Raw genomic sequence first — 21,068 nt, forward strand, 5'->3', positions numbered from 1 at the left:
GCAAAGTATCCAAAAAGGAGAATGCGAAGGTTACAGAAGACAGGATTCAATTAATATGGAAACGATGGAGCTTGTAGCTTCACCGCGCATTGCATATAGCTAGGGTGAAACAGGTTAGAAAGTAGATAGCTAAATAGGGCGCATTTTTGCCGTCATATATGCAAACTTACTCATCATCAGGCGCAACTAGCCTGTAAACGTTAGTTGGTTGCAACAAAAGGAACAGCGGCTCGACAGTGTCTTCAGATACTACCAAAGACGACAGAAGAATTCAAGATGTTACGGAGGAGGCTCAACCGACTGGTACGTATGGCACTCTACATGTTACTTTAAACGCAGCTTAACATGTGATCGAGCCTGTAAGTAATGATCCGCGGGAGTCTGACAACAGGGTGCATGTCGGCGAAGCATCTCAAATGTTGCATAAGGGGAGCGTTCACTTAAAAACTAGGGAGCCATCCTGCAGAAAGCTCTGAGTTTCTCAACACCACCAAAGCTGTAATTAGTTAGTTGATGTAACGTTAGTTATGCAGTCAACTTCCTGTTAACACTGAGCAGGTGGTGCAAAGCGAGTCGTGCCACGCACATTAACGATTCAAAACATGAGTTTATGGGCTTTAGCAATCGTGTTTTTTTTTTTTTTAATTAATTAATTTATTTATTTTTTTGTGTGAAGTTGATAGTTGTTTCAAACGATTTTGAGTTGGCTATCTAGGGTTAGGAGAGGCAGGGTTTGGACACTGCTGACGTCGCCTCTGCTGTGGTGAAGATAAACGTTTTAGGCAGCTCGTTCAGATGTGTCCTGCCAATTATTTAAAGTTGAGCTGATAGTGTTAATCAAATAATACTGCTTAGTCTTGCAAGCTAAGCCCTTTAAATGTTGTACTTGAATCCAATAATTAATTTCCTAATGCCATTCGTTGCTGTCGCAAAATTTTAGATGCAAATTTTATTTGGGGCACGTGATGCAGTAATGCTGCTCTTACCACATGATTGCAGAGCACCAGGGCAGTGCTGGAGGAGCTCTTGAAGTTTAATGCTGGGTTTAAGATGAAGCCTGTTTTTAGTCTTGGCTGTTTTAGGCTGTGGTGGGAATCCTTGTAATCAAATTTCTCTCTATTTGTGCTTAAATATTGTTGTAATTCACCCTTACAAATGAATTCACCATCTACTCCATATCCTTAAAGGTATAGTTCACCCAAAAATAAACATGTAATTCCTCACCATCATTTCACTCTCAACCTGCATGACTTTCTTGCGCTTCCATTGAAAACAAAAGGAGATCGCATCAGTTATCATTCTCTGTTATTGTATGAAGTAGTGCTGATATATTTATTGTTGTTTTGGAAATTTTGGGATATAAAATATTAACAGGGTGCTAGGGCTGCACGATATATCGAAATTATCATTTTAATAATAGGCTACTTAAATCAAAACGTTGCAAAAGGTCAACGTTTTAGTTTGACGCATATAGCAGAGAATTGCTTGACGTTAAGTGCAATAAGTCGCAGAAAACAACTCTTTGCCGTCTCGTCTTGCTGTCTGACTCATAGGCTACTTAAATCGCGCACAAGCCGCCATCTCGCACCGCGTTTCTTCAGTTCTGCCACACGTGCAAAGCACACACACACACAGACATGTTTCAGACAGCGCGCACGAATAGTTAATTTGTCATTCGTATCTCCTCTTTATGTTTGAACAGACACATACACACAGAATTATGTAAACAGTACCCGTCTCGATGATCATTCTCATAAACGAAGTCGGTTATGTTTTAAATGAATGTAAACAACCTGAGGAAAGAAATCGGATGTGTATCATTTATACTGGAACCGTGCAGTCGGTTTTAAAGGGACAGCAGCCTATAAATACGTGCTGCAGAATATGTCACTAATGTTAATCAAACAACAAAACAGCTATAACAAAGATTAATCTAAATTTAATTCATACAGAGAACACAATGCAGTGTTAATTAAAGGGATACTCCACCCCAAAATAAAATTTTTGTCATTATTCACTTATCCCCATGTCGTTCCAAACCTGTATAAGCTCAGTTAGTCTTTGGAACACAATTTAAGATATTTTGGATGAAAACCGGTAGGCTTGAGAATAAATAACAGTAACAAGGTCCACAAAAGGTGTTAAAGTCGTCGTCAGAATACTCCATCTTAGCCATCAGACGTGCAATCTGGGTTATTTAGCTATGATTTGAAAGAAAACAGTGCATCCTTGTGGCACGGATGATACAGAAGAGCATACGCAGCATACAGTGATATGGAGAGACACAGAGGAGAGTGTTGACAAAGAAATTGTTGAATAAAGTCATCTTTTTTGATAAATGTTCTTACAAAAAGTGTTCCTGTCGCTTCATATAACCCACAGATTGCACGTTTGATGGCAGATGAAGTATTCTGACGAAGACTTTCATACCTTTTATGGACCTTGACACTGTTATTTACTTGGCAGTCTATTGGGACAGGCACAGGCCTCATGGTTTTCATCCAAAATAACTTAAATTGTTTTCTGAAGACGAATGGAGCTTTTACGGGTTTGGAACGACATGGGGGTAAGTGATTAATGACAAAATTTTCATTTTGGAGTTGAGTATCCCTTTACCACCTAATTATTAAATTTCTGCACCTGAATGTTTATTTTATCTATGCTTGTAAGTTTTGTATTTCTTTCTTTTTTTTTTATTTATTTTTTTTACACACTTTAAGCAATATCGTATCTTATCGAATATCACATTTTTTTTTTTAACAACGTATCCACATTTTTCTTCAATATCGCACAGCCCTAGTATAAAAAAAAACAAAAAAAAAAAAAAAAAAAAAAGCAATGAAAGTTTCCATGGAAGAAAGAAATTCAATTCAGGTTTGGAACAACATGAGGGAGATTAAATTAATAAACCAATGTGCCTGTTAGATCAGAACTGATTTTCTTGTAATGTGCTGATTGTATGAAATTAAGCCTCTCAGTTTGCATAATATTATTATACTCTTAACATTTGTTATTTATGGGTCAGTATAAGCAAACCACATTCTCACTTACTTAGTCTTGTACTATTTGCATAAGCCAGACTTTGGTCTAAGTTTACCTCCTATTTCCCTTCATAACATTTTTGTACCTGAAATTATTTGTTGTTTGCATGAAAGGAGGGGGCCTGGTAGGCAGCAGGCCTTCAACTAATCGAGTAGCTGTACAACAACCGCTCTCTAAGAAGCTGCGTCTTTAGATGCACAGTGCACTGTTTTTCTATGTAAACATGAGCCAGACTTATGTGATTTTTGTTTTCGCGCCATGCATCTTTTGGAGATTCTCAACATTGAGCATTGCTATGTTAAGTTTAAAGAAGGTCATCCCTAGTTCCTTCTGTAATACAAATTATTTTGTTGTGAAAATCCACATGAAATAAAAATTCACTCTATTTTCTAAATGCATGTTATGGATTTTTTTGTTAAGTTTAAAGTGGGTTATAAATTCACTCTATTTTCTAAATGCATGTTATGGGTCGTATTGTAACAACAGATTTTCTCTCTGGTGATGTATGCTGGTCTTCTCTGATCATTTTAGTCAGCTTAAACCCGTCCCTGCAAGCTAACAATGAAATAAAAATTCACTCTATTTTCTAAATGAATTTTATGGGTGGTATTGTGAAAAATGTATCCATTATTTTTTTGATTATCCATTACACTCAGATGTTCGTGATTGTTTTGGTGTGACCCCTCTAGCTGATTTTTTGTTTCAGCCTGAAACCAATTATTCATGGCTATCTTAAGACCAAAAGGTCCACTAATTTGAATCCACTGTTCCTCTGTTTCCTCTTTTATGCTGAGCTGCTTTACTACCTTGTCTCTATTTATAGTGTAACTCCTATATAACTGTTGGTGCCATTAGGCTAAATCATGCTGCTGGCAGTGTGTACGCTATAGATACCAGCAGTAATAGACCAATATAATGATACCAAGCTCTGATATTCTCGCAGGTCTGTAATGTTACTCAAGTCAACATATTCTCTTGCCCCACTTGGGCTTTGGTGTGTTTTTGTATGGATCATAAATAATGTTTGCGTGGCCCCCATACCTGTTGTCAGTGATGCAGACAGTATTGTTATTGCAGCATCTCATTTAAAGACATTCTTCTCAGATAACATGGACAACTGTTTACTGGAAAGTCAAGGTCTGTGTAAGCTGTACGAGCAGGAATCTTCTCTTTTGATGTGCTGCTAGCTCTGTATTCTCGGAAAAAGTTAGCTGCTGTAGCAAAGCACCTTTTGTTGTAGTTCTCTGACAGAGTTGCTTTGCTCACGTGTTGAATAGTAGTGCCTGAGTACAAGAGCTGCACAATAATAGTTTAAGTGATAATCCCGATTATTTATAGTATACATTTTCAGGATAAATAATCAGTGGGCCAAGTTTGCTTAATCATAAGAAGCAGATATTGTGATCATGATTAAAGTATGATTGATTGCACAACCCTATTATTTACAGACGTTCTCTGAACAAACAGAGTTGATTGGTTTCAGTTAGACTTCAGAGTAGCTGTTGACACATCAACTGTACGTCAGGCCCCGTCTGACTGGATTCCTCTATGTTGTGTCACTTCTCATTTTATTCGTAGGTCCTTCCTCTTCACCAGTTTACAGATGAATTCAGAGCTTCCTTTGGTGCGTATGAAGCTCTCTTAGGAAAGACTTTGCCTCTTTGAAGCAAACCCCTGAGGAGATCTGAAGATGGAGCTGTGCAGATGTTATTAACCGTGGCTTACCCAAAGAACACTGCAGATGTTTGATGTGTGTGGGTTCCTATTCTCTCCTCTCTGCAGTTTTTCACCATCTGTAATCTTTTTTTTTTTTTTAATTTGATATTGTGAAACATTTGTGGGATGTTTGTCTTTTCTTTCTACCGTCTTTTTCATTTTTTTGGGCTTTTTTTTGTTGCAGTGGCAACAACAGGAAATACATGAAAAGGGTGGGTGGGAGAATGTGTGCTACAGGAAAATTAGGAAATAACCGGAACCTGGATTCAAACTCTAGTGACCCATCAGGCTGCATCTTATTTTCTTATTGCATTGTAGTGCTGTTTTCCTTCAGATTAAAGTTGCAGTTGAAAAGAAAGTAGTGACAGATGTTCCATTCCTATTGTGACATACATCCCAAGTAAAATGAATTATCAAAAAGGAAAAATATTAGAATGAGGAATTGGTTGATTTGATTTTGAGATGTGGGCGTTGCACTCAAATAATGTAAGCTTTTAAGAAAGGGACAGAGTTAAAGCAGACTAAATGGAGTAGTCACCAGGGGGAAGATGTTTTCATTGGAAGATTGAGTTATGACTTATTGTTTTGTAGTTTTCATTGGAAGATGTAAAAAAAAAACAAAAACAATGAAACCTCTATACATGTATGACATTACCATTAAGAGCTATAACAGTTCATTACAAAAATAGATAGAGTGAATTTTCATTTTATGCTGGCTTTTAAAACCAGTGTCCCTCAGCACTATTGCTGGGACAAGGCCCACAGAATTCTGAGATATTGAAAGCTTGCATGTGCATTGTCAATGTGCTGTCCAGCTTTTTCCTCATTGTGCAAGCCAGGTAATTTAGAGCACCTCAAATTTTAAGGACATCCCATCACTGCTGAGTTTCTATGGTATTGTTTTCAACAGTGCTAAGTTTTGAACCCAGCAAGGGCTTTCAGTACCGCCTCGTCATTGGCTGTCTTGTCCGTGCTTTGCCCGAGTCGTCAGGTGTACTGTCATGCAAGGGCCACTCAGTCCTGCTCCACTCCTCTGCTTCCACTGTGGTGTGTTCTAGCTGCTAATCAGTCGGTCGTCTGGCTGTGCCTACAAAGGATGTTTTTGGGTGTCCAGGGTGATGCAGGAGCGCATCATAAACAGAAGCTGCCCGCCTCAGGGAACCTGGTGTTGGAAAGTAACCGCTGTCACACAGCTCACCCAACACTCATGCATGTGTGTGCATGATCTCTGTGAGGAGCTCTCGCTCCCTAGGCAATGTGTGCATGTGATCTGTCAATTGCCCATCTTTACAACGTGTAAACGTAAACCCAGTCAATTATGTCTCAAGTGACTGTAAAACAGGTGGAAATCAGATAAGTGCTAATTTTGAATCTGTGCATAATGTCTTGCAGTTAGTTTACAAAGATTCTGTATGTTATGCGAGAATCGATCAAACAACCATGCAAGCTATAAAGTGGGATCATCACAGCTCTTCTAGATAACTTTAATAAGCTCTTTAGTTTATTTTACACATTCATCTACAGTGTGTAAGTTTTTACACTATAATGAAAAAAAATTACATGATCAAAAATAATCTGATTTGACACATTTTTCCTGCAGTCTGATCATAGCCTAAGAGACTTGTTTTAAAAAGCATTACATAATACAGACCTCAAACTTTTGAATTGTAGTGTACGCAAGTAGTTCACACACTATTTTACATTGCTTTATAGAAGCCTATATTGCAAAATATACATCCTTTGAACTGTCAATATGGGCACCTTTTATATATATGGCACCTTGGTCTAAAGAAAAACCCGTCCAGCCTTGCTGTATATTATAATGGGAAGTGCTTAACAATTACAAAACAATTATTTGGGGTTTTGGGTTCTTTTACCGCACAGCTCATGGTTCGACAATGCAGTTCACCGTCTAATCAAAACAGATTAGTGCTAGCCTTGTCCATGGTATTTTGTTTGAGCTACTCTTTGTGCTAGCCCAGTGACCAATTACCTTCACTATCTCAGAAAGCTTGTAGCATTACAAGTAAAAGTTGTAAAAATTGTAAAGTTGTAAAATCTGGCTTCATTTGTTTTGACCACCTAGAAATGATCCCCGGCTAGAATTTTAATCTCCATCTCAGATCAACCACCTGACCATCACAAACAGCCACTAATCGTCACTGACCACCTGTTGCAAGGGTAGTTCTACCGATGAAAACCATGTTGATGGTGCGATGGACTTTTCAGAGTAAGTGGCGGAGGATGAGGGGCTCACATTGGCCTGCCTGGGCCAGTGATTTATTGGCCTTGTTTCATCAGGAGAGCCATGTATTGATTAGAGTCCTGCTCCGTTTTGCTGCCATTTGTCTTGTCCCTCCCGAACTGGCTGGCAGACAGAAATGAGTATGCTGACTACTACTACTTCCCTCCCTCTTTCTCTTGCTCTCTCTCTCTCATTGCACTCTGGCTCCCCATAATGAAAACGCAGCCAGCCGCACAAGGCTGAACCCCACATCCCATCAGAGTCAGGATGGGTGAGAGAAAACGGTGCAAAAAACAGACAAGGCAATGGAAGTGCATGTGCAAATCTACCTGTTGTATCCCTTCGTTACCTTCCATGTATAATAGACAGGCTTTCAGAGTTTTATTGCCACAAACAGCGAGGCCGTTGGAGATCAAGGAGTGTCCGGGTCTTTCTCTAAAAGCAAGGCTGAATTCTCAGTTTGTCATTTTAAATAATTTACGTGGCTCGTTTTTAAAATTCTCCTCACAGCATTCCTCCCTTCCCAGCTGTATATCGTCACCAAGGCTTGTGGACTTGAAATACATTCCTGTCATCCATATATTTATAAAGCCTCATCTTGAGATTCCCTGTGTTGTGCCCTAGCTCCCAGCAATACCCCAAGAGCATTCGTGCAGCAGTTTGTGGGTGTGAAGAGAATAATGAAAAGTCTAAGTGTGGTGAGAGGGAAATGGAAAGTGTGAGTTAGTGTTTATTGGTACTTTTGCTTCTACAAGCAAAAAAAGAGATACTTTCCACTCTATACCAGCAAAAGCAAAAGGACCCATTACCCGGCCTTGATGCACACCCGTACATACATCTGGAGTTCCCGGTTAAATAACGGGCTTCGATGAGAACCAGATGAGCCCATGCTGGAGCTTTCTCATCAGTCCACTGGAGGCAGAGAAATCAAAAACCGCTTGTAGCCTCAGCAACCTGGGTGTGCGCGTAGTGCACATTAGTTTCCTTTGCTGTTACTCTCTTCTGACAGCTAGCTTTTTCTCTGCCCCTTCAAACACAATTTGCTGTAATTAATTGAATAGTAATTACAGTCAGTGATGCTAAATATATAGTAAAAGATAATGGCATCAGAGCCACAAGAGCTGAGATGCAGATATTTTTCGGCATATCAGCATTTAGATGCAAATATCCGACGTTGAATGGTAGCTAGAACGACTCCCTTTTTCCCATCACTCCTTCCTCTGCCCCTCCCCCCTTTTCTCTCTCTCTGGGATGAAAGCCACAGTGCAGTCAAACTGATTAGTTTATCCATACAAAGGAGGAGACATGATAGTACCTAAATTAAAGCTATGGAGCTATTGTTCCTCCAACATGCCAGCTGGAGAGAGTTCTGTATTGCTTGTATGCAGTATTTTGCCCTGTAGACTTTTAAAGTAGTCATTTTGTAGTGTTTATAATCATAATTATGTTATTTTAGGTGTGAGGTTTCAAGATTTTATATCTTTCTTCAGACACTTTCCTGAAAGCCTTACAGTTACAAAGTGAACATTTTTGTTGTTACATTAATTTGTTCAAATTAAGATGTGTGTTTCATCTCATAAATATTAGAATACGTTTCAGTGAGTTAAATAACCAGCTGGCAAAGCGGTTCAGTTTACCCATGTTCAGCTCTTTTTAGCTTAAGTGGGCCAATTCCCAATATACTACAGTTGGATTTTTTTTTAAATGAATTATTTGTACATTTTTGACATCATCGTATGTTTTTCTTCTCATCATATTTTCATGAACTTTATTATTTAAGTATTTTAATCAATACCATTACTTTGTCTTGTCTTCATTGTTTAAAAAGCCTTAATCAAGTAATTTTGTTTAGATTTAACAGCAGCTTCAAAGCTAGGCATCTATGCTTGATTTTACAGACCAAGTTGTAAAAACATGTTTCAGATTTTTTTCTACGTGTCCCTAAAGACAACATGAAATGGCATTCATAGCTCCTTTAACTTTTTACAAGAATATGCAGAGGGAAGTAGTCTAGAACAGGACTTTTGATTGGATCAGTATGGGTATGCTGATACATGTATGAGATAATGCACACTGTCAGGCTTTATTTTGTGTTAATGATTGGCTGATTGTACATTTTTACTGCTTTTACATGAGTACAAAAAATGGATTAGTAAATGGATATGAGATTGATTAAACCAAGTTTAAAAATATTTTATGTGAGAAAAAACATTATACACAAATATTTAACTGCAAAATGCCTTGTTTGTTATTAACATGCCTTGTTTGTACCTGTGGGACATGATAAATCGTATATACATTGTTTTCTGTACCTTATCGTATATTAACGGACATTAAGAAAATAAATAGTCATAGAGTTTGTTTTCGTTTTGTTTTTAAAGTGAAACAATGTCTATAATGAGTTTGTTTTCGTGTTGTTTTTAAAGTGAAACAATGTCTGTAATGATGATTAATGAATGAAATGATGGTATCTCAATAATGTTCATAAACCGGTTCCTAGCCTCACTAGGGCCTTTCGCACCGTTTTAGTTCCAGAACTAAATGTACAGTACTAAAGTACTGGGATGATATTGCGCGAACTATTTTCCAATACCATTTAAAGGGTTGCATTCGAACTGACTGTGTACTAGGAAGTGACGTAAGTCGGTCGTCAATTGGCGTTCAACGACGATAACAACGATAACGAAGAAGAACTCTCGTTAAGAAGAGGAGGATGGCGATGTTTTTGTTGTGTCTCGAGGGTTTCACAATAATGGACATGGAATGACAACGTATACGTAAAGCGATTGAAAGAATGGAAAGGAGGATTAAGAATCTCCAACGACAACAGGCAGTGCTACATTTGCTACAAGTGCCTGCACTTTAGCATCCGTCTGTCTATTGCTGTTCATCATACTTGCGAAATAAGTTGATACAGTGATTACAGTATCTTTTTCACAGCGTTTTTAAATCATGGCGGGGAGAGGGTGTTTTCATACACGTTTGGCCCAATCAATGTCTACATACATCACAGGTAGTACCAGTTGTGCTGGTTAGACCCTGCTCCAGAGTAGTGTTGTCAAAAGACCCGGTACTAAAAAAACGAAAATGTTACGGTACCAGTTTTTTTTTTTTTTTTTTTTTTCCGGTGGTACCGAGTACCCGGGTCAACCAATTTTCCAAAATGTGTTGGCTTCGTTGAATAAACATGCGCACTGCACGTTTCCAAGTCTGTATATCACTGTATTTCTGAAGGAAACCGTCTGTCTTCAGAAAATGATGGATGTCATTTTCATTTAATCTTGCCTGTAACGTTAATGCCTGAGCAGCATTTGTGAGCACAGGCTCAGTGCTTATTTGATTACAGCCGTTACTGGGGAAACCTCTCTCTCTTGTGCGCTCTACAAGCACCTCCTGCTGCAGAGAATGAATTTGCATATGCCACCGTGGGAAACACCGCTTCTGTTATGAATACTATGAAATATTTTAATTTGAATCTCGGATTGAAATGAACGCTGTTATTAGAGTAGTTAATCGTTAGCATAAGCGTGGCTAGCTCTAATATTATGAGCATTAGAATTAAGTTTCTTTATTAACTATTTAATGCTCCTGTTACTTTTATTAGGGTTTAGGGTAAAAAAAAAAAAAAAAAACGGATGACATGATATTTACTGTTTTTCACTAATAAATTGTGAATCTAAAATAAACATGTTAGAGAATGTACAAATTAACATTGGTTTGTGTCATATCAGTCAGAAAAGCAGTTCTGGGCTTTTTTTTAATTATTATTAATATTTTTTAGCTAACTTAGTTGTTATTCTTGGCTTTAAAATTCAAAATCCCTTTAAAATTAAATATGTACACAGTTTGGATTAAATGAAAGTATAGTAATTTTCTTTTTTTTTTTTTTATTAGCATGTTTTTGTGTTTTGCTTTGGTACTGTAATTGGTACAGAGAACTGTGGATTTTCACTGGTATTGGTACCGAATACTGAAATTTTGGTACCGTGACAACAATACTCCAGAGTAGGAGCTATTTTGGTCCTCGAAAAAGGTAGTTCCGGCGGTGCGAAAACTCCAAAAAGTGGGTAGTTCCACAATTAGTTCTGGTTCAATGAAAAGGTTCCCGTGGTGCGAAAGGCCCTACTGTCATCACATTGCATTTTCTTTGTACAGACAACAGCACAGTGGCTTCCTGTTGTTTTCTTTCCCTTAGCCGTTCCTTAAACTTTCACCTCTCTCACAACCCTCCGTAATCTGGCATGTCTCTGCAGACTCAGTCTGAGAACTATGCTTGAGCCAAGCAAGCACAGACCAGTTGCATTTTCACTTGCAGTTCAGAACAAGAACAGGCTTGTCTTCAGCAAGCGTTTGGGAACACATCTTTATATAATTTGGGTTGAAAAACAAAAGAAAAACAAAACGGCATTGTCATCATTTCCCGAAAGCCATCAGTGAAAACTTATCAATTGAGCTTGCGACATGCAGAATCCGCAGATGTAGTTTAGTTACTTTCTTTTTTGTCTCCATCCTCTTTTCATCTCTCTGTCAGTGAGGCCAAGTTAATATAGGCCAGGCCAGTGTACAGTGTGTCTACTGCTGCACCGCTGCTCAGACTTCTCTCACTACCAGTCTTCACTTCACAGTGTCGTGGTGCTATTAATATCCTCCCGGTGCCACCCTGTATTCTGCACATAATGGAGAATAAAAGACTTGGAAGTCAGTACCACAAGGCATTGTGGGATCTTGCTGTACTCTGTGGTGACTACTACCAGTATAAAATGTGATGAATGAAGGTGGTTAAGCCTTTTATTCAGGTTTATTATCAGGTTATGCGCACAACGTGCAGAAGCAGCAGCTGAAGTCCTATTGTAAGGCTGATGATGTTGATATTACTTGATGCATTTCATTTTTTTTTTTTTTTGTCCATGAAAGCTCAATCTAAATCAGATCTAAATGATGTTCTTTGCCAAACAAATTGATAATTTAATTTAGCTGTGTAAATGTAGGCTTGATGTTGAAATAATGTGGGTTATGTTTTGATTTGTGGGAACTCTGTTATCTCTTGCATAACTACAGTGAAACTGCAGCCAGATGGCTTATTTTATATGGCTTTAATATTGTTGAGCATTTCATCACCATTGTAAAGCACAGAACCGGCATAGTGAGTGCTGCCCACATTTTTCTTAATGCAGGAACCATAATTGGTCGTGTTTCTACACACATTTAGATATGTTTTTTTTTTCTGTGTGAAAGAAGTGTGTGACTTTCTTGTAGTGTACTGGTAAGTTTTGTTATGAGTTCTACTTCTGTGAAAATGAGTAAAAAAAAACCTCTTTTGCCATGTGTGCCATCATTTTACACCATTAGTGTGAAATAAATATTATATTACATTATATTATATGATTCAATTTATTATTTTATATGGTTAAATTTTAGTGCAACTAAAAAAATTAATTACACTAAAACACACACACACAAAAAATAGAATTAAATGATTAAGAATAGCAAATTTATGGAAAAATATAAGAGAAAATATATATTATTTATCCTTTTCTATGATACTAAATTTATTATTTTATATTATTAAAATTCAGTGCAACTCAGAAAACAAATTACATTAAAACATAAAAAACAAAATAGAGTTAAACGATTCAGAATAGCAAATCTAAGGAGTGCATAAAGGGCACCTATTATGAGGGTTTTTATATTATGTAATATTGGTCTTGGGTGTTCCCAGAATGTGTATGTGTTGTTTTAGGTTAAATTTTCCCACAGATCATTTATTTTAACATGGAAATTGTCTTTCAGAAAATGTTTGTGTTTGGCTGTACATGTATGAACATCACAGATGAAGGAGAGACTCTGGCAGAAGAAGAAACACCTATGAGAATGATCCAGAACGTCTCAGAATTTTTTTTTTATATTTTTATATTTTTGTGGTTTTTTCAGCCCATTTCTGATGATGGAAGAGCACACATATACACAAATATTTCAATAATATTCGCTTATGCGCTTTAACAAAACGACACACAAATGTGGTTTTAAAATGTTAGCTAAGCACTATAACAACATGATTTTGAGGCGCATTGCCTTCAGAAATAAAAGTAATCCACTGTGTCCTGGGAGAAATGAAGACTCTTATGTTGAGTCTTACATCCAAACACAGAACACTGGTAGTGCTTACTAGACATTGTTGACATTACAGCTTCTCGAGCATGGAGAAAATGGAGAGCGTGCAACCAAAACCAAACTCGCTGACGGGTGGAAACTGCGGTAATTGCAGGACTGTCAGTCAGCGGCTGTGGGCGGGGCCTAAAACAATGTGAGTCACATTGCTCAGACAATCAAAACGGCATGTCTAATGAGACTGATTTGGTTTAATAGGGATTTAAAATATGGAGTGGGTGAATGGTTGTGTTCACACACTGCCAACATATATTTATGTCCAAACACCATGTAAAAGTGGATTTTGTGTAGTAGGTGCCCTTTATTACAAATTAGAAAATATTTTTTTTTTATATTTTATAATATTTATGAAGAGCATTTGAAACTGGAATTGTGAATACATTATTGATCATCATGACTGATTTTGTTGGTTTTAGGAGTTGACAGACTCTGATGTGCCCGATGAAAGTGGTTTGGATTTCTAAAAACATGTCCTTTTGGACTCATTCAGCTTCACCCTGCTGTTAGCATAAGGTTATGGTGTTGTATGGTTTAATACAGCCTTCAAAAGTCCCTTACACTTTACTCTAAATCTGAAAAGTTATTTTAAGCATTCAGTCCTTTTCTTTTTTTCCCCATCAGTGCTCTTAATTACTAGGTCCTTTTTCAGTGTAGCAACAGTCTTGTTCCTCTGGCAACCTGTGTCTCCCACTGTCAGCCTTCGGCCGCTCAGACAAGGCATCCTTGCATTTTCGAATATTCAAATTAATATGCAAAGTCAGTAGTAGACCATTTTTGTTTTGCCTTTTTTTTTTTTTGATTGCTACACAGGAGTGGGCCGGTGGGGTGTGCATATCATCAGCCCTACACGAGATCTCCGCTGACATCCACTTTGAGGAGTAGTTAGAAGCTCAAATTGTTCACATCAATCATTCTCACTCGACTTGAGCCTGTTCTTCTTGCTCTCAGGCCGTCACTGTCACTTTGATGTCCCTGCCTTCATTTTTGCCCTGTTCTTCTTAGCATCGATTGCCTGCTGCTCTGAATGTCAGTGGTGGAATATGACTGTAAATAAACCATTGTTTCTCACCATCTTTTTTTGTGTAATGCAGGGGATCTGGTTTGTACAGGTTTTCAGTAAAAAGGTGAAGAACCTGGGCATTGATGGATGACTGAGGCTCTGCATTTCTGCATAGCCTCAGGGCCCATTTGAAATGCAAAAATACATCCACTCGTGGCAAGAGAATGAGGAAGTGCATTGTATGGAAATCCCCTTCTCTGTGAACCAAATTATTGCCTTTGTCACCTTCTGTAGAACACAAAATTAGATGTCTGTCTTATCATCATGCTTCTAAAAAGTATTTTCAAGCCCTCCAGGGCCTTCTGATGAGAAGCCTCCTTACCTCTCCAAAAAAGCGTAGTGTTCAGTCTGATGGCAAAAAGCTCACAAGACCATAGATCCTCTCTTAGTAAGTTTCAGATCTGTCACGTGCCTTCTGGCAGACTCTAGGTGAGATGTCATATGACGTGACTGTTGATTTATCCTCCAATCTGAAGATTTTAACTCGTTGGTCTTTTGGTTTCTTGCTTTTCAAGGACAGTCTGCTTGCTGGTAGATTTACAGCTTTGCTGTACTCTTTCCATTACTTAATTATTAATTTAACTCAGAGCGTGTCCAAACTGCAGCTCGCCTCCTGTTCTGATGCGGAGGATGTTTTAAAAATAGAACCGATTTTGGCCTGCTATTGTGAAATTATATGAAATTGAACACTGAGTTTATCTGTCACATACAGCCTAATCTCAGCACTTCACCTCCACTAGGATGTTCTCTTCAGGTTGCCATCAGCTTCATGCACTGATCGCATTCTCTGACCACTGGGATTCTGGTCTGTAATATAAACGCATGAGAAAGGTGTATTATGCAAAAGTGCTATAGAAGTTGACTTCAAAGCGTAATACAATTTAAGTTGGAAATGTGAATGGGTTATTTGGCTGGGTTTTGTTTGTTTTAGATGAACTGAGATGTGCCTGATGAGAGATTGTTCTCTTTTGGCACTTCAACGTCATCGTGTTGTTCATCAAAACATGTCAAAGGTGTTGAATATACAGAGGAGAGACACAATTTTGGTGTTTCTTTATCCGTCTACTTGGTCACATAAAGAAGATAGAATTTTTTTTTTTTTTTTTTTTTTGCATTTTCTATGAACATGTGAGTGTTGCTTGCCTATGCAGAAGTCTCTGCCACAATGCTGGTAATGATGTGGGTAGTTGCTATGGTCTTCGGAGTGTTATTTAGAAGGTTGCTTTATAGGCTTGCTGCGATAGTCGTGTTGACTGTGTGACCGGTGTTTAAGTCGTAACCATCGGTTACGTCACTTGACCACTGTCCCCAACGGTCTTTTTGATTATTTTTTATTAGTAATAAAAATCATTTAGCTCAGTTAGAGAGAACAGATACTACAATTAAAACTGTCTGAACGAGGCTGCTTAATGCAGCGTGCTGAACGACAGTCGCATCACAGATCAGCAGCTGGAGTTAGATTTAATTTATCAAGTGAGGAGAGTAAGTCGAGCTGATTGACAAGAAGAGTGAGGTGAGAAATGCAAGACCATGGCGGAAGATTAATTTAGTTACGAAAAGAAATGCAAAAGTGCCTAGCTATTTGACAATATTTTGTATGTTGGAAAGCCTGTTGACTTTTGCCATTTATCTAAGGTGATTGTTAAAAGGTTTTTTTTTGTTTTTTGCATTAATTTCTTATTTGGTTTTTCACAGTAGTTTTGCTGATTTTTTTTTACTATATTTAAACTTTGTGTAATTTATATTTTTATTTTACATAGGTATGCCTGTGCCTACAAGCTTTCTTATTTGTTTTGCTAATAAATGTTCTATGTTTCTTATTTATTTAATTCCACAGTGTTTGCTGATTTTCCTTTTTTTTTTTTTTTTTTTTAAAGCAATTGATGCCTGAATTGCCGCTACCCTCATAAGTTAGTGAAAGAAAAAAATGTTTCACGGGCATTTACAAGCTATTTAAAAGTGAAGAAAGTGAGGAAAAGAGGGAAAAACCCCAATGAATATCCACCACCCCCGTGACACTGGTATTGCCGGTATTGTTACACGTTGATTAAACTGGTGGGAAAACCGGATGTCCTCACCGTCACAACCCTATTGTTATGCAGTTCCGATGTTCTGGATGGATGCTAGGTGGTTGCTTACTGCCCCAAGTCAAGTAGAACCCACCTACAATTCTAAATTTTTTTTTCCTCATTCTGGTGCCTAGATATGACATTTTCATTGTTTTAATAACCACCAGGCAAAAATCAAAAATCAAGTTGCATAGATAAGTAATAGAACAGCTGTACGGTTTTGAGGTATTATTCATGTCTGAGTATTAGCGGTTGTAATAGTGATGCTTGCCTTAGCAAGCGCTGCTAATTATAACTGCCACCATGCCTTCCTGCCAGACACAGAGACAAATGATATGATTTACAGCAATCAATTGTTTAATTCAGCTGATATTGCATGCACAGCAGTGTGGTGGATAGAGGTCTCGCTATCACTCTTTCATCTTTCAATCCGTTCTTTATTTACTGCTGAGAAACACTGAACGTGAGGCGCAACAGCTTAGGGTTCAAGAAGTGTATTTATAAGTGATGTATCACAGACCATTTTCCATCCAATTGCTCAACAGCGATGGAATCAGTCATTTGCTGAGAGTGTTACTCCATCAGAAGCTGACTCTGTGTTTTTCTGCAACTTTAAAACGTTTCATCAGAATATTCATTACAGTTACGGGTGCCTGGGTTGCAGGAGCAGCTCAGCTTAGCAATTTGTCAGAAAGCCTCATTTATTTTACCTGTAAAAAAAATATATAAGCCTTAAAAGAGCAATAGGCATGGAAATCATCAGCCATGAGTGTGCAATCTGTGGTTTGTCCATTTATCAGAGGTAGCTTTGTGTGAAAATGCAGGCTATAAAAAAAAAAAGGTTTTCTTGGTATGTATTTGTAAATTTTAGTGTGGAAAGTGGTTAAATTTACACAGAGGTGGACAAAGTACACAATTCCATTACTTGAGTGAAAGTACAGATACTCCTGGTCAAATAATACTCTATTACAAGTAAAAGTTGCAAAGACCGATGTCAACAGCAAGATTTATTTGACATCAAATCAAAGATTTAAAAAATGCCCTCTAATTGCTCTTGCGGTACTTTGATGTCACACACAGAATGGTCTGTGCAGTGCTGCTTCCAAGTCAAATGCCTATTGTGTTTTGTTAGGAGAAGAACAACAGGTCTTTCTGTGGTTTTATAGGTAATATTTTCATTTACACAATTTTGCAAAATTAGACTGTATTGTTTCTAATATATACCACAATATTAATTTCTTCTTATTAAATTGTTGTAAGTAAATATCATATTTTGCAACTGGTCAGTGTTCAAAAAATGCTGGGAAATCACTTCACGTAACCCTGCAAGAGTGATTACTGATAGGGTGTCTGCTACATAGTAACGATTTTCTACTTCGAGGACCTTGATAGAAATGTAGTGAAGTCAAAAGTAGGATATTTGTCTTTTCAAATGTAGTGAAGTTAAAGTCATAGTTTTCCAGAAAAAATATACTCAAGTAAAGTACGATACTCATGAAATTTTACTTAGGTACTCAAGTAAATGCACTTTGTTACTGTCCACCTCTGAATGTGAGTTTTACAATGCCATTTGTCAGTCTTTTAGCACATACCCATATGTTAAACTTTTTTGTTAAGTTAGTTGTTAAATGTTAATAATTGTTTAAAACACTTTTTTTTTTTTGTTTAGGTCAACTGAATGATTCTGTCCCTCTATTAAAAGTCCTGGTTTTTAACCTTAAAAGATCCAAAAAGATTATGAGGGCATTCTAAAATGAATTCATATGATAATCGTTTAGTTTAGTTTTGTTTAACCATCTTGTGAAGAGAGATGATCCCTTGTTATGATAAATATACTGTATGTAATTTAGTGATTTATTTACATCTAAACAATGATCAACATACACAATTAGATCACATTACATTTGGTGAACTTTAGGGCTGAAACGATTAGTGGACATTATCCACAACGTTGACAATAAAAAAAAAGTACGTCATCAAATATTTTTGTAGTCCAATAGTCATTTGTTGTCATATGAACTAATGTAAATGCCAGCAATAATGCCATTTGACCAGTGTGGCGCTGTAGCGCAAGACTGTAATTCAGCCCTCCCGGCCGCAGTCCAACAGAAGAAGACACACGCACACGCACAGATGAAAGAATGTCTGAGTGCAAACACAACTGAACCAGTAGAGTGTGGGAAGGTTTTATAAAACTACAAACAAAAAATGCGGTCCTATGTAAAGCCCCTGATATACTAATGGCGAAGTTCTTTTTCGTAATGTCAACTACACAAACAAGCTACAGTGTTTGAGGGCGGGTCAAGTTGTCGCGGCTGGCCAGCATAGAACATAGGCGGGCATTATGCAAATGTGTTACCCCATGACGTGTGGCCGTCATGGAAGTGGGATTCAAATGTCTTATGACTCATTTAGACTGTTCAGAGTCGATTCTTAAATTTGGGAGACAATTACTTTTTATTTATCATGCACTTTCAGCTTTACAGCTTTATCGATTGTTTACATTTACATACAGCTACATTTACACACTGCATGAAAAAGCAATATTCAAAATGACATAATAGGGCACTTTAAGAAAGCATCTGATCTTCGTGATGATGGATATGTTTGCACCAGCTCTGCAGTTCGGCACTCCAGTAAAGTCCAGTCACGTCACGTTTATTTATATAGCGCTTTATACAATAGATTGCTTAAAAGAAAGCAGTTTATAGTTTTAAACATGTCGCTTTAAGTTAAAATTACTACTTGATTTAGATGAAGCTTGATCTAGCTTAGGACTGTTTTGAGTATCCTAACACTGTAAGGGTATTTTTAAGAGAGATAATGTTGTTAATAAAATGGTTTATCCAAAAATAAAACATCCCGTCTTTTACATTCACTTTCTTCTATATCCATATGACAGAAGGACTTGTTAGGCAGAATGATGTATCAATCATCTCATTTTGTGTGCCAAATATATTTATTTATATTGTAAAAAATAATTGCATAATAATTGTAGTAGTATAATATATAATTAATATTATATAAGTAATATATTTGTTTGTCATTTTCAAAAGCAGAAGTGATTACCATATTTTATTTATTAGTTAGAAAATGCATAGCTCAATATTTAAACTAATTGCAAAAGCTGAATAATCGATCAAAGCCTCTTGATTATTCAGCAGAATAGTTGACGATTAGGTTGATTAATCGTCTTAATCATTAGATTAAAGGGGTGCTATTATGCTTTTTCACTTTTTTCAACTTTCGTTAGTCCTGTAATGTTACTGTTTGTTCATAAAAAAGATCTGCAAAGTTACAAAGCTCAAAGTCCAATTCAAAAGGAGATATTTTATTTAACAGAAATCACTTTATAAAAACTACAACGAACGACTCGTTTGGACTAAAACAAATATTTTCCGGGATTTGTGATATCACAAAGATCGACGAATTGTTAGGTTATTTGTTGAGCTGCACTAGAGAAGGGAACGAGTGTTATCACTGTCGGAGACACGCTAGCTTTCCCAAGGCAGACAAACTTAAAGTGGTTACACAATCATCATGGGTTTAAATCACACTCAAATTGATTTGACTTTGACACAATATTTACACTGAAGCTCCCAGCAGGTGGCTATGGTAAGGGGCATGACATTTCCCGACCAGGCGCCGAGTGCTGCCAATCACAACACAGACTGGCCCAGCTAACCAATCACAGAGCATTTCATATTTCAGATACAAAATCAAGACCTTGTAAAAGAGCATAATAGGACCCCTTTAATAACAAAATCAAGACCTTGTAAAAGAGCATAATGAGCATGGACGCTTGTGCTGTGTGTGTTTTGGGTTTGGAACAACATGAGGGTGAGTAAATGATAGGGTTGGACGATGTCTGCCAAATTGGCATCAGACAATGTCTAGAGTGAAACATTGCGATGGACAATTACACCAGGGGGTTCGCTAGATGGACATCTGCCAAAACACTGAAAACAATTATATCATTAAAAACATAGCATTCTCATTTTCCACTAGATATTTTCGTCTTCATCTCATCAGCAATTTCGATTTTGGCATGCTCTAAGTAGCTGAGCACTAAAGGCCCGGGTGTAGTTTTACTTTCTGCATTCCGTTTCATCTCACGCGCAGCTTTCAATGTATACTCATCCGGCACGATGCTTACTCAATAGCGCAATGTCTGTGAGCCATCAGCGATGCACGATGGCATCGTCTATCAGCCCAACCCTAGTAAATAACAATGTTCTTTTTTCAGTGAACTATCTAATCCCTTAACTTCCCTTTTTGTAGTTTTTGTAAAGATTTGTTAAAAGTAAAATTTTTTTGTACAATCAAACGAAAAATAGCAAGTGACATAAACAAATGTAAATACTGACCCATTTTTCGTCTTTTTTTGAGGAACTGCTCTTCTAATAAAGGTGAACTACTGATGGCGGCATTCTGCAGTCTGCATTCATGGCACTCTTTGCTTTTCGTCTGATGTGAGTGTCGGCCTCAAACACATGGTGAGCTGTCTGCATCTGAGGTAAAGTGGTCGGCAGCTCTAACGCTGGCACAGGCTGAATGCTGCTTTATGTTTCCATTGATATCACAGCATGGTGAGGTCTGGAACCACTGCTGTGCTTGCGCATTTATTCAAAAGCGTGTAAACATGATGTCTTTAAAGTCTTATTTGCTATAGTAATGATACGGTTTACTCACTTCCCTAATGTCATGTTTATTCTGAGGCAGATATGAGCTCGGGTCTCGATTGAGCAAACGTTTTTTTCTGTTATTG

At 37.5% G+C, this 21,068-nt stretch overlaps 1 pseudogene; it reads left to right on the top strand.

Moving 5' to 3' along the window:
- The first annotated feature begins 258 nt into the window (after nt 1-258).
- Nucleotides 259-21,068, top strand: part of LOC122147537 — a 46,965-nt pseudogene continuing 26,155 nt past the window's right edge.

Source organism: Cyprinus carpio, chromosome A14 (genome assembly GCF_018340385.1).
Source record: "Cyprinus carpio isolate SPL01 chromosome A14, ASM1834038v1, whole genome shotgun sequence".
Taxonomy (NCBI): domain Eukaryota; kingdom Metazoa; phylum Chordata; class Actinopteri; order Cypriniformes; family Cyprinidae; genus Cyprinus; species Cyprinus carpio.